Source organism: Columba livia, chromosome 4, assembly GCF_036013475.1.
Source record: "Columba livia isolate bColLiv1 breed racing homer chromosome 4, bColLiv1.pat.W.v2, whole genome shotgun sequence".
In the NCBI taxonomy this organism is placed as follows: Eukaryota; Metazoa; Chordata; class Aves; order Columbiformes; family Columbidae; genus Columba; species Columba livia.
This window is the reverse complement of record NC_088605.1, coordinates 76,150,011-76,168,123: the sequence shown is the minus strand read 5'-3', so window position 1 is coordinate 76,168,123 and position 18,113 is coordinate 76,150,011. Positions and strand designations below refer to the sequence as shown.

General features: G+C 41.4%; 1 long non-coding RNA gene across 1 annotated transcript; it reads right to left on the bottom strand.

The window, feature by feature from the left end:
* Nucleotides 1–484: 484 nt before the first annotated feature.
* LOC135579408 (uncharacterized) lies at nucleotides 485–11,731 on the bottom strand. Its single transcript, XR_010472462.1, has 4 exons — nucleotides 11,310–11,731; nucleotides 9,549–10,975; nucleotides 9,204–9,281; nucleotides 485–824 (listed from the first exon to the last, which is right to left on the bottom strand). It is a non-coding gene; the product is annotated as an uncharacterized LOC135579408 (long non-coding RNA).
* Nucleotides 11,732–18,113: the final 6,382 nt, after the last annotated feature.

Genomic DNA, 18,113 nt, shown 5'->3' with positions numbered 1-18,113 from the left:
GTGCTACCCTAAACACTGCAGCTCCAAATCCTTCACCCTGAGACGCTTCTTTCACAAACTCTGCACCCCAAAACTCTGCACCCCAAATCCTTTCCCCCAAACAATGCGCACCCAAACCTTGAACCTGCAAACCCTGCACCCCACTGCCCTGAACACCTGAACCCTGCACCCCCAATCAATGCACTTACAAACGCTGCACCCCCAGGTCCCGAACACGCAAAGTGTCTGTGTGTGCGTGTCTGTGAGAGCGGGGAAGGCCCGCGTGTCCCCGGGAGCAGCTCAGGGCCACCCCGCTGTGTTCACACTCGCCAGCTGCTCGGGGATTTTCATTTTTTTCCCTTTCCTGTCTGATTTCACTTCCTCATCCTCTTTTCGGATGCCTGTTTTGTAATTACTCTGCAGTTGCTGGTCTCGGCTGCACCAGTTGCAGGGCAGGAATGACTCCCCTGAAATATTGGGTCAGGGCAGAGGTCAATTATGTGGCATTTAAGTGTAATTAATTAAGTTCTTCAATAAATTCAGAAAGAAAAGGTGAAACACAGGAATAGCTATGTTCTCTACAACTAATACTTAAAGAATATCATTGAGTTTTTCTTTCCGATTTATATAGAATCCTTCCTCCATGATTTACCAAAGCAAACTCAGTAAGGACACCATTTGACTAAAATGAGTGACAATACATGAGTGACAAACTGTAAATACGTGCCCTGTCCCCTCATAGTGCAAAAATTAACATGCCTAATTCAGTGAACGGAAGAAACATGTTGGCTTTGCAGACTGAAGTCTCCACAGAAGTGTGTTCTTCATTCTGCAACATCGTTATCCTGAAATTGAAGAACCCAGAGAAATTTTAATTATTAGGCTTATACAGAGAAATGCAGATCAGAATGGAGTCAATGGCAGTTTTGAAGAATTTTAAATAAAACACATTTCACCAAATACAGCTGCAACTTGATGGCGAGGAGGTTCTCCTGATGTTCTGAACAAGAATGGTGTGAGAGTGCAGAAAAATGCCAGGAAACTAAATGTTTAGAAACACACCTTGACAAAAGCTAAACTTTCAAACAAGTGTGTTCACCATATCTAATTATATTTCAATGTAACTCGGTCAATCTGTTCAGCATGTTTACAAGACTGTTGTATGGAATGGAATAACCAAAGCTAAAGGCGTTTCTTTCTTCTTGGGCCAGATAGTAAACATAAACCAGACAAAATATTCCACAGTCACAGGAAAGCGTGATGTGAGCAGCACACAGTAGTACCACAGCAGTGCTAAAGGGAGAGAAACAAATTTTGGTAACCTGTCATCCACATTTAAAAGGCAAAAATATTTCCCGTGATACAACCTCAAGAGTAGATGTTCATTACGGAAAGTACCTCCCTTCGCAGTCTGGGAATTTCAAAGAAGAGCCTGTGGTAACCAGTGTTCTACTGAGAGCTCGTTCAAAACCCAGCAAAGAACCTAAGCGTGTGCTGGATTCTGTGTGCGTGAGTCGTCTCCATGAAAACAAGGGTATCTGCCATCATTAAAATTATGGGTCTGCTTGGCCGCCCTATTAAGCTCAGCCAGCCTTGAAGTCAGAGGCAGGAGAATCCATGTTTTGCTGAGTCAAGGCTCTCCCAAGAGTCTTGAATCAGTTTTTGAACTCCACCTCTCACCCTCCTTGTCCTTGTATTCAGCAGACGATTCCCAGAACCTTCTGGTGGTTGACCCCGTCTCCCCAGCACATCTCTATAAACTGTTTCTGCCATTGCCCCGGAAGGTGAGTCTGTGATAGAGTGGCACTTCCAGACGCACAAGTGATGCTTCCAGCTTTGATCAGCCCAGTGACACGAGGAGACAAAAGCCCGCAGCCAGAGGTTGGGCAGAATAACGGCAGCTTTTCCTACTCCAGGTTTCACTCCAGTGCATTGAAAGGGAAAAAGAAATAAAAAAAAAAGCACAAAACATTGTAATAAGCTTAAGCATCAAGCAGCACCTGTTTAAAGTAGATTTGCCAGCTGAGACCCCAGCAAATAGCCCTGAGAACTACAGGAGGAACACTCATGGTCACCACACCCCAGGCCTGCCCAAGCACACATAACCTGATTCTCTTCTCTCACCAGTTTCGCACTGGTTTGGCCCCAGTGACTTCAGCAGGAATGCTCTCTGTATGACAAGGTATTTCACCAACATTTTCATTAGGTTTCGGTAGCACAATGAAGCCTTAAGAGGAAATTCCAGATTCAGAGATACGCGGATTCACCAGGACTGACATTCCCATTGCCTGAGAAACCAATGTCCTCAAAGTCACCACAACTGATATGTCTGATTCGCTTGCATTGTCTGTCTGCTTTTTCCATTCCCCCTCAGTCTCTGTTTATTCCTCGTTGCCTGATTTCACATGATGCCCCATGTTTGGTGCTGCCTCCTTCCTAATAGGAAGGATGTATTTTTTTTCAACACCTTTATAACTTTCTTCCCCCCAGGGTGGGCACAGAGAGAGATCAAATCAGACCTTCACAGGTGACCCTCGCAGCATGGAGTTTGGGGTTGGTCATAGCTATAAACAGTCCTTTTGGGGCAAACAAGATCCCTCTCTGTTTTATAGGAGCATTTTATGAGACTGAAAGGAACCGGTTCTGGGAGGACAGGTACGTATATCGAGCAGTGACTCACAACCCCAGGCAGAGGAGGCCTCCTGCACCCAATTGCTTCCACTCTTGAGAAACATCTGCTCAGTGGAGCATTGTCAGGCTAATCAATATGTATTGGTTTTGTATTGCATGCAATCATATCCGCTTACACCTTTGCAGCAAGGATTAATCAAGCGACCTTCCACTCGCCATATAGTGCCACGTATGTGCGATGTGCTGAATAAATACCATCACTGAAATCAGGCTGTTTGTTGAAAGCAATGAATTTTATCACGCTAACAATGAAATCTCAAAGGAGGCTGAGGTTCACTTAATCATAAGAGAATAGTAATCTGAAGCAGTTTTTAAACTAATGTTAATGGGTTTTGTTGCCTGCTTTTAAACAGGCTGTAAATTGATTTCTAGTGTGTCACGGGGCTCCCGCAGTGCCAACAGCCCCATGGCACCACTTTTTAGGAAGATAACCACCTTCACTACTGAGCCCAGAAAGAACAATTACAATTACAAATGGAGAATTTCTTATTAATTCAAAAAGATATATGCTTCTTATGCTTTCAAGATTTAGTTTATTAAAGGTTATTGAAAGGTTATTTGACTGTCTCTGTGGTGAGATAACTAACACGAACTTACCTTTGATGAAAAATCTCCAGTTTGGCATTAAAACAGATGAATCCCCCTGCCCTTGCTTTACTCCTTGTTTAGTCTTTTAAAACAGCTCACATTTAGCTATTAATATTTCAGACAGTTAATACAGGTATTGTGATTGTCCATTGCTGGGAACTGTGGTGCCAGTGGATCTATAACTGTACCATAGAACGGCAACAGAAAGATTTCTGTTTAACAAACCAGCTTTGTGAATACATTTTTTTAGCTGGTCCAATTTCAAGCACTGCAGACATGCAAGCTTTGTGCTTTACTGTTATTAGTATTATCAAAACAGCTTTAATATTCGTATAAATTAACTTAGTGGTATAATTTGTTTACATTTCCGTATAGAAACATGCCATAACTGGAGAACGCAGTTTTGCATAAGATTAAACATATTTATTTCAATGTTTAACTGGCAAAACTTGGTGAAAAAAATCAAACTCCTAACTAAGAGGGATATTTCCCCAGTAAAACTTGTGCACAGCAGCTGAGGATCCAATCCTGCAGCAAGTGTGGGAACTCCTGCTTCTCCATTGCAATGCCTGAAGCTCCACATGGACACACAAATCCACAGGACTCCAAAGGACTTGGGGTTTGTGTTTTCAAACAGCAGCTAATAAAAGCATCCAATGGCTGCCCTGTGTGTTACACGCCTTTTCATTTGGACAAGACTCCGCACAAAGTCAGTTCCACTGAGCTCTTTCACTTGTGGTACCCCCATGGCATAATATTTTGGTTCTCCAGGCTACAGGGGTTTATTTGTTTGTAATGTGGCTGTTGAGCTTTGTATTCTTTGTACTTAAATTGTGGAAATATTTTGGTTTGTCTGGGGATTTTTAAAAGGTTATTTTTATAACATTTACATGTTTGGTAAAATTGAAGTTGACAAGCATTCTTTTGAGCCTTGTTATTTAGCCATTGTACAAAATGGGAAGAGGAAGGAAACCTGCTGAAAGGGAAAACTGTGTTTCTATTTGAAATAGATTGAGTGCTAGTAGAGAAAACATAGTCTGAAGGTGGTATTTTGCACCAGAAAATAGAGGATTAAAAAAGAATAATGTATGCCTCATTTTATCATAACTGCGGCTCTAATGCATCATCACAGCAGGAGCTTTCCCCAGTACCACTGAACCTGGGGGTGCTGAGCAAATTCTGCATTTAAGTCTCATTAATTAGGTTTGCCTTAGGCCTAAATAGCACCCAAAGTTGTTCAGTTAGCATGGAATTATGAAAGTTTTCCTCAGACGTTTAATGAGCAGCAACTTTTCCGCTTCGCAGACAAAAGGCCATACATGAGACAAAGAGAGGGGTAGATACATCTGAGACTGTGCAGAGCAAGGGAGAATGTTTGGGTGTATACATTAGTACATGGAAATGTATAAAGTGCATCTGTATATGCAGTGTAACACTTAAGAGACCAGTTAAAGGCTCACAATTGATAGTGACCTTATAGAGAACACATTTGGTTCTCTACTTCTTTAGCTTAGTATATTTAAAAAAAAAATCTGCTAGTAAGAACATCTAGTTAAATTTTAAATACTGGTCCAAGAATTAGTATTAAAACCAGAAAAATAATGTCACATATTATTCAACTGGTTTGTACAGTCTACAGCCAGCATCTTGGAAACACTCAGAAAAATGTATAAGCTCATTCAGTTACTGATGTCCTTCCATGCAGCCTTTCAAGTTTGAACATTGGTTAGAAGGGTCTATCCAGAAAAAAATACATAATAACTTGTGAGTCCCCTCAGTGCATTATTTCTGTATATCCACTATGTAACAGTCACACAGGGAAGAATTTGGAAAGCTGTACATGGATGATAGCTGGTGGTTTTTCAGGAAGGGAAAGGACATGGTCTTATAAAACATCAGTTCCATATTCCCTCGAGCACAGGGAAAAGTACATTAGTTTTCAGATCTTTAGCAGTCACACCGACATGTACCAGACCTTGAATGCATGCAGAACAGTGATATACTCAAGTAAAAATTAAAGCATTTAGGCTTAACTACCCATTTGAATGTTTTTAATCCTGGAGGCAGACTCTTTATGGGCTACTACAATATGTTGTGCCTGAACACTCAACAAGCACATTCCTGTGCCCTGAGGCTGCAGCTGGAGGGTGGACATCAGAGCCTAAATGAACCGATAGTGTCCCATTGGAAACCCCTTGCTCAGCTGGGGTTAGAAGAGAGCTTTCTCAATCTGATCCTCTTACCTTTTCCACAGCAACGGCCTCTGTATTTGTTACCACCTGCAATACACTCTCAGGCAGGCACGTGTAAATTTTACAGGTTTTATAGAGTAACACTTGCATGGAAATGTACAAATTTCGTACCAAAGTCTGCAAGAGGTTGCTGCCTTGGCTTTTCACTTCAGTCTGCTCATGGTACCACGAGGCTCCAGCACAGAAGGCATCAAACCACGAGCTCTCACAACACGCAATCCAACCAAAATGCGAAGAAATACTAAGATGCATCCATCTTCTACCATGCCTATATCCATACGTGGTATTTATTAAAGAGATTGCATTGCATTTTCTTCATTCAAACATCTTACTTTAAAGTCAGACTCCCAAACTCTTCTGGTCTCTCTTAGAGAAGGACAGTCACTGAACTTGTGTTGTGATTCTGATTTAAGTGCAAGGTCTGCTGCTAGCGGCTGGCAATCTACTCTGCTTAATTAATTTACTGGGCTTTGGCTCACATCCTAAAGGATATTTATTACTCCATTACATACTCTATTATTACACTGTGTTATTGCTATGAACACCATGAATACCCGTGATGCACAGCTCTATCGCAGTATGAGAAAAAAATCAGCCTGCTTCCCCTAATATAGAAATGCTCCGTGTCGCCTCATGCACTGAATATTTGAAGAGGCTCATATTTTGGCTCAGGTCCATGAAGCACGTATCCCTTTCTAGGGAACATACATCTGGAGGAGAGGATCTATGGAAACAGGACAATCTGTTATTCAGCAAAAGGCACCAGTCCCTGCAACTGCTCTTCTCCTGGCGACGTTTCTTTCCCGGTTGACAACCGGTGTAAGTGACCTGAAGGATGACACTAGAAAGGTTTGTTAGCTTCATCCTGGGTAATTATTTATGCTATTTATAGTCACATAAATGTGATAACTTGCATTAAACAGCCACATTTCCAGCAGTGTGGGTTTCAAAAGCGCTAGAAAGCACAGAAGCGCAGAGGATTTGGGCAGAAAGGCACCAGGAATTTGGGAGGTTCAGAAGTGCCCAAACATTGCCAAATACGTACATTTCACAAACAAGTCAATAAGAACAACTATTCAAAATACAGAACTTTATATATAGTGATAATAATTCACACATCACAACATTTCCTGACTTCTATATCCCTATTTACTCTTCCCCTGAGTATCATTTTATATTTATCATGACAATCTTTGAATCATATACAGATAATTGGCTCCTCCTAAAATATATGTACAGACTAGCCATGAAATAAACACAGACATTTGTTACCACCTCTGATGTTGAGGGTTTCAGATTACTTTAACTCATCTGTGCCTGGACCATGGACAATTAAGTGCCATTGGAACGGACATGAAATAAAAATGGAAATCAAAACCTGAGTCTTGTAGCAAGTAAAACGTGGCAGTAGATTAAATGTGTTCCTAAGGACACACACAAATGCAGCAGTAAGTTATGCCTCAACAAGCAGCATGGATTTATGTCCCTCGATGCATCTCTCCTCAATAAATATATTTGATAACTCTATTCATTAAATTATGATATTCATTAAATTATTTATTTTCTTTGACTGGATCTTATATCTGAAGTTATTATATCTAGGTTTATTTCTGGCAGAAATTGTCACTTAGCCTGTGTTTTAGCCCAGGTCATCTTTGAAAAATTTGGAGAGTACAGAAGTCAGATATTCTGGAGAATACATAGGAACTAGGGACTTAAATCCTATTAAAACACTGGAAATTATATACTAGCTCCCACAGGCTTCCTCACATGTTCCAGGGATGTGCTCTTTAAGACCACATTTTCTTTCGAGTCTATATGAAAGATTTATTTTATAAATAGTAGGACCTCTGAACAATACCAACTGATGCCAACGTATTTTATTTAGAAATTATAACTATTATCAGCCTTATATAAGACCACCAGATTTCAGCCCTTCTAGAGAATATACTGACTTGGTAAAAGAGAAAGCCTGCTATGGAAGCCAATGGGCAAATATATGTATATTTTGCTAATACTTGAGAGAAGAACACAAACTTGTATCTGCTGAACTTGATGGCAAAGGTCCCAGTCATTTTAATGAGAGGAGCACTGGAGTCGTCTCAGTGGGTGAATTATCTATAAGCACAGCACTAAACATCCCCAGTGTATAGATGCTGCTTATATTGAGAGTCCCATGAGTTTCTTCCTACCTCTACCATAAAGAGGATTCAGGCATTAGCTGTTAGGAACAGAGCAGGGCTTGGAGGTGTGTATTTTAAAGCATCTATTGCATTAATTGCTGGAACATAAAATCCAGATGGAAGGACTACTAGTCTATAATTGCTTCAAAAAGAGAATCACACATGTTTGCGCCCTGATTTAAACACTTAAAAGCAGCTCAAGAAAACAAGCATTGTCTGCAGAAAGCACCTAAAGTTACCAAACTGCCATTTCTTAGAAGTGCTGCTGCAGTGGTAGAAGTAGCAATAAAGATGAAATACTAAAATTTGTTCTTCTACAATAAAGGCTTTTTAACAAAAAGAAGATACAAATTGATTTTTCCAAATTGTACATATTCTAAACCTACAAACACATAGAGCAGAGGGAGAATTTCATCCTATTTCAGCTTTCACCACCCAGCTTTTCCACAGAGACACGACCTCAGGAGCATCAAACAGAACAAATGATTTCTTATTTACACATGGAGAAATGTGTCTTTAAAAATTACTTAAACTTGCCTTCAAAACGCATGCAGAAATCTCTGAATTATCATCGATATTACTTGCTGTGTCTAAATAAAACTCGCTGCTAGGCTCAACTATCAACACCACTCTGCTTTAGCTTTTAAATATGTGTGAAAAAGAGAAGAAAGACAGCAGAAGTGCGAATGTAATTGTTTGGTGCGTGTGAGAGGCAGAGAGGAGGCGGCAGGCGGGCGGCAATGGGATCGCTGGGCTTTATACAGCTCTCTTTCCCACACCCTTTATAGCAGAGAACAATTACAGATGTACATAAAGTCATACTGTTGATTGTATTGGTCTAATATTGCTGTTACATCTCTACTGAACACTATTTTCACTATATTTTTCCCTGTCCCCAATGAGGAGAGCTGTGGATGTGTCTGGCCCCACACCACCCAGTATGGCAGTTTGCCAGTGGAGAATGACTGACTTCACTTCAAAACATTTTCTGTTTAATTAGCATGAAGGAAAAAAAAACCCCAACATACACATCACACACCAACAACCCAATTATCTAAAAGGACCATGCTGGTTCTCTTCACTGTGAGCAAAATAATGCCACCGACATCCTCTAGTGTAGGAAGATCTGGGTTGTTTTATCAGAAGACTGATCAGATATTTAACAGCTTGTTCTTAGAATAACAGGTTTGGCTATAAAACCCTGAGTTCTGTAACTAGGGGTATGCTGTATTAGAGTTTGAACCCTGAAACCCTGGGTTTGGTCACTTCTCCTGCAATCTTAGTCCCAAGGCTGCTGCCCGCACCTTCCCTGAGCCCCACATGGCTCCCCAAACCCTCAGCATGGCCCAGGCAAAACCCCTTGAAGGAATCAGGACTTGAGAGCCAGCAAATAGGTAGAGAAATCCAAAGGGGGTTTATCCTGAACACAATGCTAATAATAGAAACACAGGTTTTTGGGAATCCTTCTTGGCTCCAACATCCTGTATCAAAAAATCAATTTGAAAATTACCTTTGACTTCGATGTTGGGTCCTCTGCAATCTTTTTGTTTCTTGAACTTGAACTCACTTCATTTCCACTTACATGAACCTAAGTACACATAGAAGTTAGACTGAGGTCTGAAACTTTTTGCGGAATAGTTCCTTCCATTCTAATAAAATGCCTAAAAATACTATTTCTACATGTCATATATAAGCTAGTCCATTGATTTATGATTAGTGTATAATTTGAAATGCACACTGAAATGTTTTACTTCTACAAGCCAGAGGCAAAAAAATTCATTTATTTGCAACAGAAAGCTTTTTACATCAATAGAATATTATGTGTTGCACATGTGTAGAAGTCCATATCTCTTACACTGGTCTATTCCATCTACAGGCAAGTGCAGTAGCTCATGGAGCCAGCATCCAGTTGTCTCTTTGTCAAGATTCCTTCCAGTGAACACATCCAGAAGAAACTGAGGGAGACCTCAGCCCTGCCAGCATGTTTGTCAGAACAATTTCTCTGAGGAGTAAATCATAGGGAGTCATATTTTTGTGAAACAGGCAGGACAGGAACATGATGCTTTAATCACAAGCCATTGGAAACCTCCACCCAGTCCCCACTGGGCAGGAATCATTGAGGTCAGAAGGGATCTCAGGAGGCCATCTGGTCCAAGCCCCGCTCTAAACCGAAACCTCAGCTAAGAGCTGCTCCTCTGGAAACAGACTCAAAATCCTATTAATATGCAAATTATTATTCCAATAAAGAAAATGCAGGACAGAACATCAGTGAAGATGATTATGATAAAAAAAATATAGGCACAATAAAAAAGAGCATGACTCAATACCAGACACCCCAACACACAACAGAGCTTGTGATGTGGTAGAGCTTGGAGGGAAAAGCTGTGACTAACCAACCTCCTTCCAAGCTGCCAAAAATTCGGAGGAAAGAAAGAAAAAGGATCCAGGGGGAAGTTTATGTGGAAGTTAAACTTCCCTTTTCCCTTCAGTCACAGAGCTCAACTCCACAGTGGCCAGTGACTAAGGGGTGGCGACTCACCAGTCACACCTACAGCCAGACGGAGCTTCAACTCTGAGCCGAATCAAACTGCTTCACGGCGTTACCTTAGATGAGTCAGCTCATCATCTGGTTTCACAACTATTCCACCTGGATGCCTGAAAATCTGAGGTTATTTGATACGTAATGCAGTTGTCAAAAATAAATATTCAAGAGAATTTGTTGTGTCTGATCATTACAAACTAATTAATAGGGAAAGCTGGTCCGGTAGCTAAAAGGCTGTTTTCCCAAAAGGGACAATGAGTAGTGCTGAAGTTTTGGCATGGCTTCGGTGAATGGGCTGGTCAGAGAGCTCTGCTGACATACAGCCACGGGAATCTGTGCCGTCTTCTGCCAGAAATAAACGTGCTTTGATCTCTTCAGTGAATAGACCATGTGAAGCACCGGAGAACCAGATATTCGAGTTTGTCCACCTCCTGGGAAACCAAACACCATCTCTTTGACCCAAGCAGCTCCTCTCCCTGTGGGAGAGGCCAGACGTGGTGTACAAACAAGTGCTCGGGTGGAGAGGAGGGTCCTGGCCAGCACATGGGCTACACAGCTGCCTTGCCAGCACTTGCCACCTCCTACCAGCACCTCCCTGATGTGCGAGTGTCCAAGCACAGTTTCCGACCATCCCGCTCCTTCCTTCACCCCAGGGTGTGGGTTGAAGCCAGAATCTGGGGCAAAGACTCAAAACATAGACTTTCAAAACTTTGTGTTGGCCCTTTGCAGCATTTTCATGCCTGAAAAAACAACAAATACATCCACAGATAAGACCTATTAAGCAACACTCGCAAGACAAGCAACCAGCAGGTAACTAACACCCAAATAATTTTATATCATCAGAGAAAAGAGGTGCACATACAACACAAAGCTCAATGTTTCCATTCACATTATGACAGCAGTGTGTTGGCTAATCATCTTCTATAGAATTTTGCAGTTGCTTCCCAGCCCCTCCGCAGCTGAGGAATAAAGACAGTCCAAGAGCTGGACATCAGCCCCCCAACCCTGCCCCACACAAGGTCTTTTTGTCACCAAACCCAAAGGAGGAGCCTCTAAGAAACAGTTCAGGCTTACCTTTTACAGAATCACAGAATCGACTGGGTTGGAAAAGACCTCAGAGATCATCGAGTCCAACCCTTGGTCCAACTCTAGTCCGTTTACTAGATCATGGCACTAAGTGCCATGTCCAATCTCAGTTTAAAAACCTCTAGGGACGGCGAGTCCAGCACCTCCCTGGGCAGCCATTCCAATGCCTGATCACTCTCTCTGTAAAGAATTTCTTTCTAATATCCAGCCTAAATTTCCCCTGGTAGAGTTTAAGCCCATGCCCCCTTGTCCTATTGCTAACTGCCTGGGAGAAGAGACCAATCCCCACCTGGCTATAACTTCCCTTCAGGTAGTTATAGAGAGTGATGAGGTCACCTCTAAGCCTCCTCTTCTCTAGACTAAACAACCCCAGCTCCCTCAGCCTCTCCTCATAGGTCTTATGTTCAAGTCCCTAAGTGAGTTAAGACTTGGACGTGACCTTTTCAGAATATCTCCTCATGCAAACCCATCTTTATAAGTAACAGCTAGTAATAACATTGCACATGTGAGGTGTTTGCTTCTGTCTCTTTCTATACAGACATGTGAAATGATGTTCTGGGATACAAACCAGGAATACCCCAGGAAAATAAAGCCTTTGTATTGAATTATTCTTTACCACCATACATTCAATCAAATCTTCTTCATAGTTGATAAGGCCAACTTCACACCTTCCTGTTGTTTTGTCATAGAAAACCAGGATGTCATTTCACTGTGGAAAATAATTATCAACAATAAAGAGGTGGTTTCTTTGATGTTTGCTAAATTATCACTGAAAAAATCTCTTTAGTGTGAATCACTTTACCTCGCTGAGTAGGAGAACCGACTGAAAACTGAGCTCTAAAGCCTGATGCCTACCATTGTGCCTACTGTGAAGATGCAGTAGCTACATTTTCTTAATTGCATGAGAAAAATCGTACTATACACTATGAAGCATATGGTGACATAGTTTGTCAATGGTTATCTGATAACATATGACAACTCACAGTGATTTTCTGCGGAGCTGAACACTTGCAGTATCATCAGAATTAGTTGCTGAGGTTTTGACATGCAAATGAAGAAGCATGAAGAAAATTAAAAAATATACTGTATTTTTTATATTTTTAAGAATATTCACACAGTTGCATCTTGGAATGGTGTTTCATCTTCTCCCTTTTTTAAAACCAACAGCATGATCATATTATATATGGACCTTCTCAGTCTGCACATCGTTAACTTAGATAACTGAGATACTATCTCTCAGTGCCTCCAATACAGGACCAGTTGGGCTGAGGCAGCTGGTGCTCAGAGGAGCAAGTGGATGCCATCCCCTCCTCCAGACTGCCCTGGGCTTGCAGGTTGGCAGAGCCAAACCCGTCCTTGGCTTCTGCTGCAGGTCATGGGATACAGCAATGGGTTGGGACTCTGCGTGGTTTCCACCCAGAACAATTCTGCTTCACAAGCAGGAATAACTGCAGGAAAACCAGCCCTGGTTTCTCCTCCCATTCCTGGGCAAAGCAGGAGCTGCTTTGTGTTCTGACTTCCAAATCATTGAAGGTGCATGTTTTACTTTTGTTTGCTGTCATCTTTTTCAATTTGTTGCTTCTTCAGTGCTTGCCCCTGCACTTAAAATAGTTGCCTCATTAACTAAGGCCAAGTACCAGCCCTATTTCCTTTAGTGCTTAAAGTCTCACCTTTTTCCAGAGAACCTCATTGCTCAGCTAACCTTAAATAATCTTAAATAGCTGCTGCTTCTACGTACTGCTTTGTCCACATTAAAACAAGTTTTGCAGGTACTGGTTCATGAAATTCAGCATTTACTAGAGTACAAGCAGGGCCAGACCCTGTACCAGGTATCTCCTTTAAAGCCACATGTATGTTAAACAGCCAAGTGTGACATACATCACTGCAGATTATTAACAAAAGTGTTTCCATTATTCCTTTCAAGTCACTCCGTTGAAAGTTGTTGGTTTTTTGTTGTTGTTGGTTATGGGGTTTTTTTGCAAACTACCCATCTATGTATATTTATTGTAAATGCCTGCAGTATGCAGAAAGCTGGTACAAAATGAGTGGTAATTAATTGTGGAACTTAATTTCTGTGGAATAGAAGAAACATAATAGTGATGTGTGCATTAAAATACACTACTAATAGCTGTGTGCATTAAAGCACTCCAACAGCAGCAGGTATTTCTTGTAGCTGTAGAGGAGTTTACCACCTAAGCAATTCACAGGATGTGTGAATTCATGGCAAACTATTTTAATAGCGCAGCAATTGATGCCACTCAGTAATTGCACAGCACAATACAGCCGGTGTCCATGTAAGCACTGGGGGAAAAGATTATATTCGTCAGTACTATTTCAGAACCATATCATTAATTCAGAAGGGAGACAATTATTGTCTTATATATGATTTGTCTTATATATGATTTAGATACAGAACTCACAACAAATGGATGCTTACCCTCGGAATTCATTCTACTCAATACTCTGCTTTTCATAAAGCCCACAACTTGGCTTCATTCACAAACTACTCCAGCGTAAATCAGAAATGCCCTGTAAGTGTTATCTATATTTCCTCTTTTCAGTGAAACAGAGCATCAATTGCCCAAGATCACCGAGTCAATACAAGAATGTACATTAAGGTGGAACAAGCGTATCTGCAGAAAATGCGGTCAACTGCTTCTATTGTTATTTCCAGCATGTGAGGAGGCAGACCTGTATTTCACTTCACTCATTTACACTCTATTTTATATTTACAGAATGGAGCTGATGGGTGTAGATGGCTGCAGGGTGATTTGTGGTTATGATGTTCCACATGCAGATGTTCCCCAGCGCTGGCAGCACCTCATGTGCACCCTAGTTCAAACTGGACATAGACAATGCCCCATCCTGGCAAAGCTTTTTGTGTTTTCAGTTAAACAAGACATAATATATATTTAAATCAGTACCATAACTGGTAATTTTGCATCGACTGGATTAAAGCAGCAGTAAAAATTAAAATCCCTGTGATTTTCTTCTTGATCTGCTATGTGTCTAGAAGGCAGCATAGAAAATATTGAGTCAAGGATCAGATCATCATGTTATTAACTCAGTCCCACACACTAAGGGGTTGAAAATATCCCAACATACAGACTGAACAAGTTGAAGTAAAGGCACAAAAAGCTTGGAAAGTTTTACCAGGGGTTAGAAAATAAGAAATTGAGTCTAGCTTTTTTTTTTTTCCCCCCCAAGTCCATTTTTTTCCTCTCACTGGCTACCAGGCAGTTTGACTTGTATCTGCCACAGTAAGCTGTCAGATGCACAGAGGGTCTGGAAGTCCCTATACCTGTTAGGAAGCCCGTAACAGACATATCTGGATGTGCCCACTCTGCATCTGCTCTGTGACCACTGCAAGACGGTTTGGCAAGGAAAAGCAAAGCAAACAACTGCGGTGTAAAGCAAAGAGCCCCGGTTAAAGCACAGATCCATGTGAGCGTGCTCACTGCAAGCCATCAGAGCTTTCCAGCTCTGAACTGAATCAAGAGCAGCCTGGGAGCAGCACAGTGAGCCCGGGAGCCCTCACAAGTTTCTTCCTCAAGTATTGCCAGTCGCTCCTGGAGCAAGCTGGCTCCCAGCACTCCACCTGGAGCAGAAAAATAGCTATTAAAAGTTGCATCTTTACCACCACATCGGGCTTCCCCAAGGCTCTCCCAGAGACCAAACTTGGAGACTGTACAACATCAGAGCCTCGAGCACGGCCCCAAGCATAGCCAGAGGCCATCCCTCAGATCTCTGTATCAGGAGGTGGCTTAAAACAGACACAGACAGACACTTGCAGACAGACCATTGGCATCATGGTGCCAGGAAGCCCTGCACATGGGAGGAGCTTGGAAATGGAAGGTGCAAGTCTACAAGATGCAAGTCTTGCTTCTTCCAGTGACCTCCATACCTATACATGGCTGATGTGGGTTATCCAAAGCATGTGTTTGCAGAAGCATTAGCAATAATAAAATCCCTCAGTACCAGCAATCCACAGACAGTTACGAGAGAGGGAAGGGTCTGTTACCAGTCTTGCCACCTTTCTGCTGAGCTCTACCCTCATTTTTGTGAGCAGCACAGGGTTGTAACTACAGTCTGCATTAGCAAGAGTTACTGTGCACTGACATATTACAAGGAAAACTGAACCCTTTATCTTCTGAGCACTCCTGTTTAATTTTCTTCCATGATGAAGCACAGATTTTGCATAGCCTACATTATAAAGCTAATTTTTAAGCAATTTATTCTAATACTTTCTTTTCAGAGTCTTGGGAATCTTGGGCAATGAGTAGTTAGCAACAGTAAAGCACATATTTTTATTTGCTTTACAGAAATGATGTTTGTATTAGAGACTGAAGCAGGGAGAGATTGGCTTTGGGAAGCTCTTTGTCTGCAGCTGAAATGGGCAGGGTGGGGGATGAACTACGTTTTTAATAAATACTTGGGTCCAGTTGCAAGGTGCTTCCTAAGTGGGGCTCCGCATTGCAGTTGCGACAATTACCTGCTACAGGGAATGGTATCAAAGAGGAAGAAGGCTCTATGCACTTGCTGCTTCTGCCCAAGTACACTTGGCTCCTTCCTTAGCCTGCTTCAGCCTGGAGTATATGAGTAGGAACAATCGCATAGCTCTCACTGAGTGTGCATTTAGATGCATATTGGGTTTATTTCGCTCTTCCCTTATACATTCAGGAATCACTTCAGCCTAGCAGTCAATAGAGGACATCAGCCCTAACCATAGAGGTTATCGCCTAAGCACCTGATAAACCAAAAACTCCCTTAATACAGTTCTTCCCATAGCAGACAGTATTCAGTGTTGAAAAAAAAAAAGCATAAAAATAATTACCCCAAGCCTGACTGTATTGCTGGATAGAAGTGTGCAGGGCTACTGTAGGGCTACACAAAGAAAGCTTTAAATCATTTTTGTGTCCTGAAGCTCTAGACGGACTCCCCAGCCCCACACTTGATGTGACTGTCACAGCACAACTCAAACCAATGGACATGGGCGATGTCAACGCTGCACCTCCTCAGCCTTCTCTCAGAGAGGTCAACGGCACATGAAACAGCCCAGTGACAACATGACATATGGCAGTGCCGTTGACACAAAGGAGGTTTTGCATCTCATTCTACAGGGACGTGCAAACACCGAATATCTTAAATGGCCCTCAGTCCACCTGAGCTGTCAAATACCTGCTGATGAGCAGGGTCGCATAACAGTAATAAAAATATTTGCCAGATAATACCTAGGGATAGTAAAATGTTTCAACTAGGCAATATAGTTAAGTCATCCTTTCTAAACAGCATAACATTTCTGAGTATGACGCCCCTAGTTCCTGAGCTCAGGAAACTCGTGCACTAACCAAAGTCGCCTCACATGACACTTTTTCCTAAGTATTGCTGAATATTTAGTTCAGACAACCAGCTCTTACAACATGTTCTTACTGACAACAGTAGATGACTCCACCTTTCTGAGAACTGCTGCAGCCACAACAGCAAAGAGCATTTAATCCTCTGCAATCTGCTGGCTCCCTTCACATAAAGAATAAAATGTTACCTCTGACATTTTGAAGTTTACAAGTTAAAAGGCATTGTGTCTTGTATGAACTCATGTACTTACTATTAAAACCTAATCTAGAAATATCCACATTAAACTAGCTTTTGCTTGAGCAATAAATTACTTTGAAAAATACACCCAGATACAAGGATGTCAAATGAAGGAAAATCCATTATTCTTTTCTCCAGGCATTTTTATTCCAATGGTTAATTGCTCTTAAAAGCAAATATTAAATTTTCTAATTAGCTTTCTTAATTACTCAGAATAATTTGACTCCTGTGCTATTCATTTTTCCTGTTGCTTTAAATAAACAGGCAGGGGCTGTGGAGGGGAAGCAATCTGTGTTTTCTGTAGGAAGAGGGGGCTGGAAATGAGAAGACCCCACTAAAACACAGATCCACCACTCAAAGGCAAAATTCTCACAATATGAAAACCTAGAGAGCTCCACTGAGCTCACTAATTGCATCAATTAATACTAGTTGATAACCAGACTTTATTTTCTGTGCTTAAGTCTATGTTAACTTACTTGAGTTTCCATAATTACCTATCAACAGGCAAAATAGGTGAGCAGAATCTATAAACAGGTTTGCAGTCTTTCCATCAATAATTTTGTAGCTTGCAGAGATACTCTCCCAAGAACCACTTGAATTCACTCCAGGTCTAACTTTTACATTTAGATCTGCAGAGAACTCTCATCCTAATATATAGAATATAGACGCTCACCCAAGATACCGTCATAACCATAATTCAAGTCAGCTTGCAGAGCTTCAAAAATGCAATTTAAATCTTGAGAGATGTGACTTCACAGGTTTGAAATCTTGTACTATTGAACAGTAATTTGCTCTCTCCACCTGTCCTATATAATTAAGCCATACACTGCTGTAGGACCTGAAGGCTGCAGGGAGATTGAATGCAATATTTACCTCCCTCCAGCAAGAAGCCTGTGGAGGAGCAGGGAAGGGATCAGCATCTTAATCACTTGCTGAAATAGAGGTATCTGCAATAATTAGCAGATGGATATTCTCCAGCTTGAGCAGACTTTCACAAGCCAGCCATTAGATATATATATATTTACAGGTGTCTGTCTGCATATACACTCAGAGACATGTTTTAACATGTGCTCACTAAAATATAGACAAATAGATCCTGTTTTCAAAACAGGAATAATATTTTTGCAGCAGCACCAGCAGGAGATAGCAAGTGATTTATCATTCTTGAAGTGACCTGTCTTCACAGAATTAGCAGAAAAT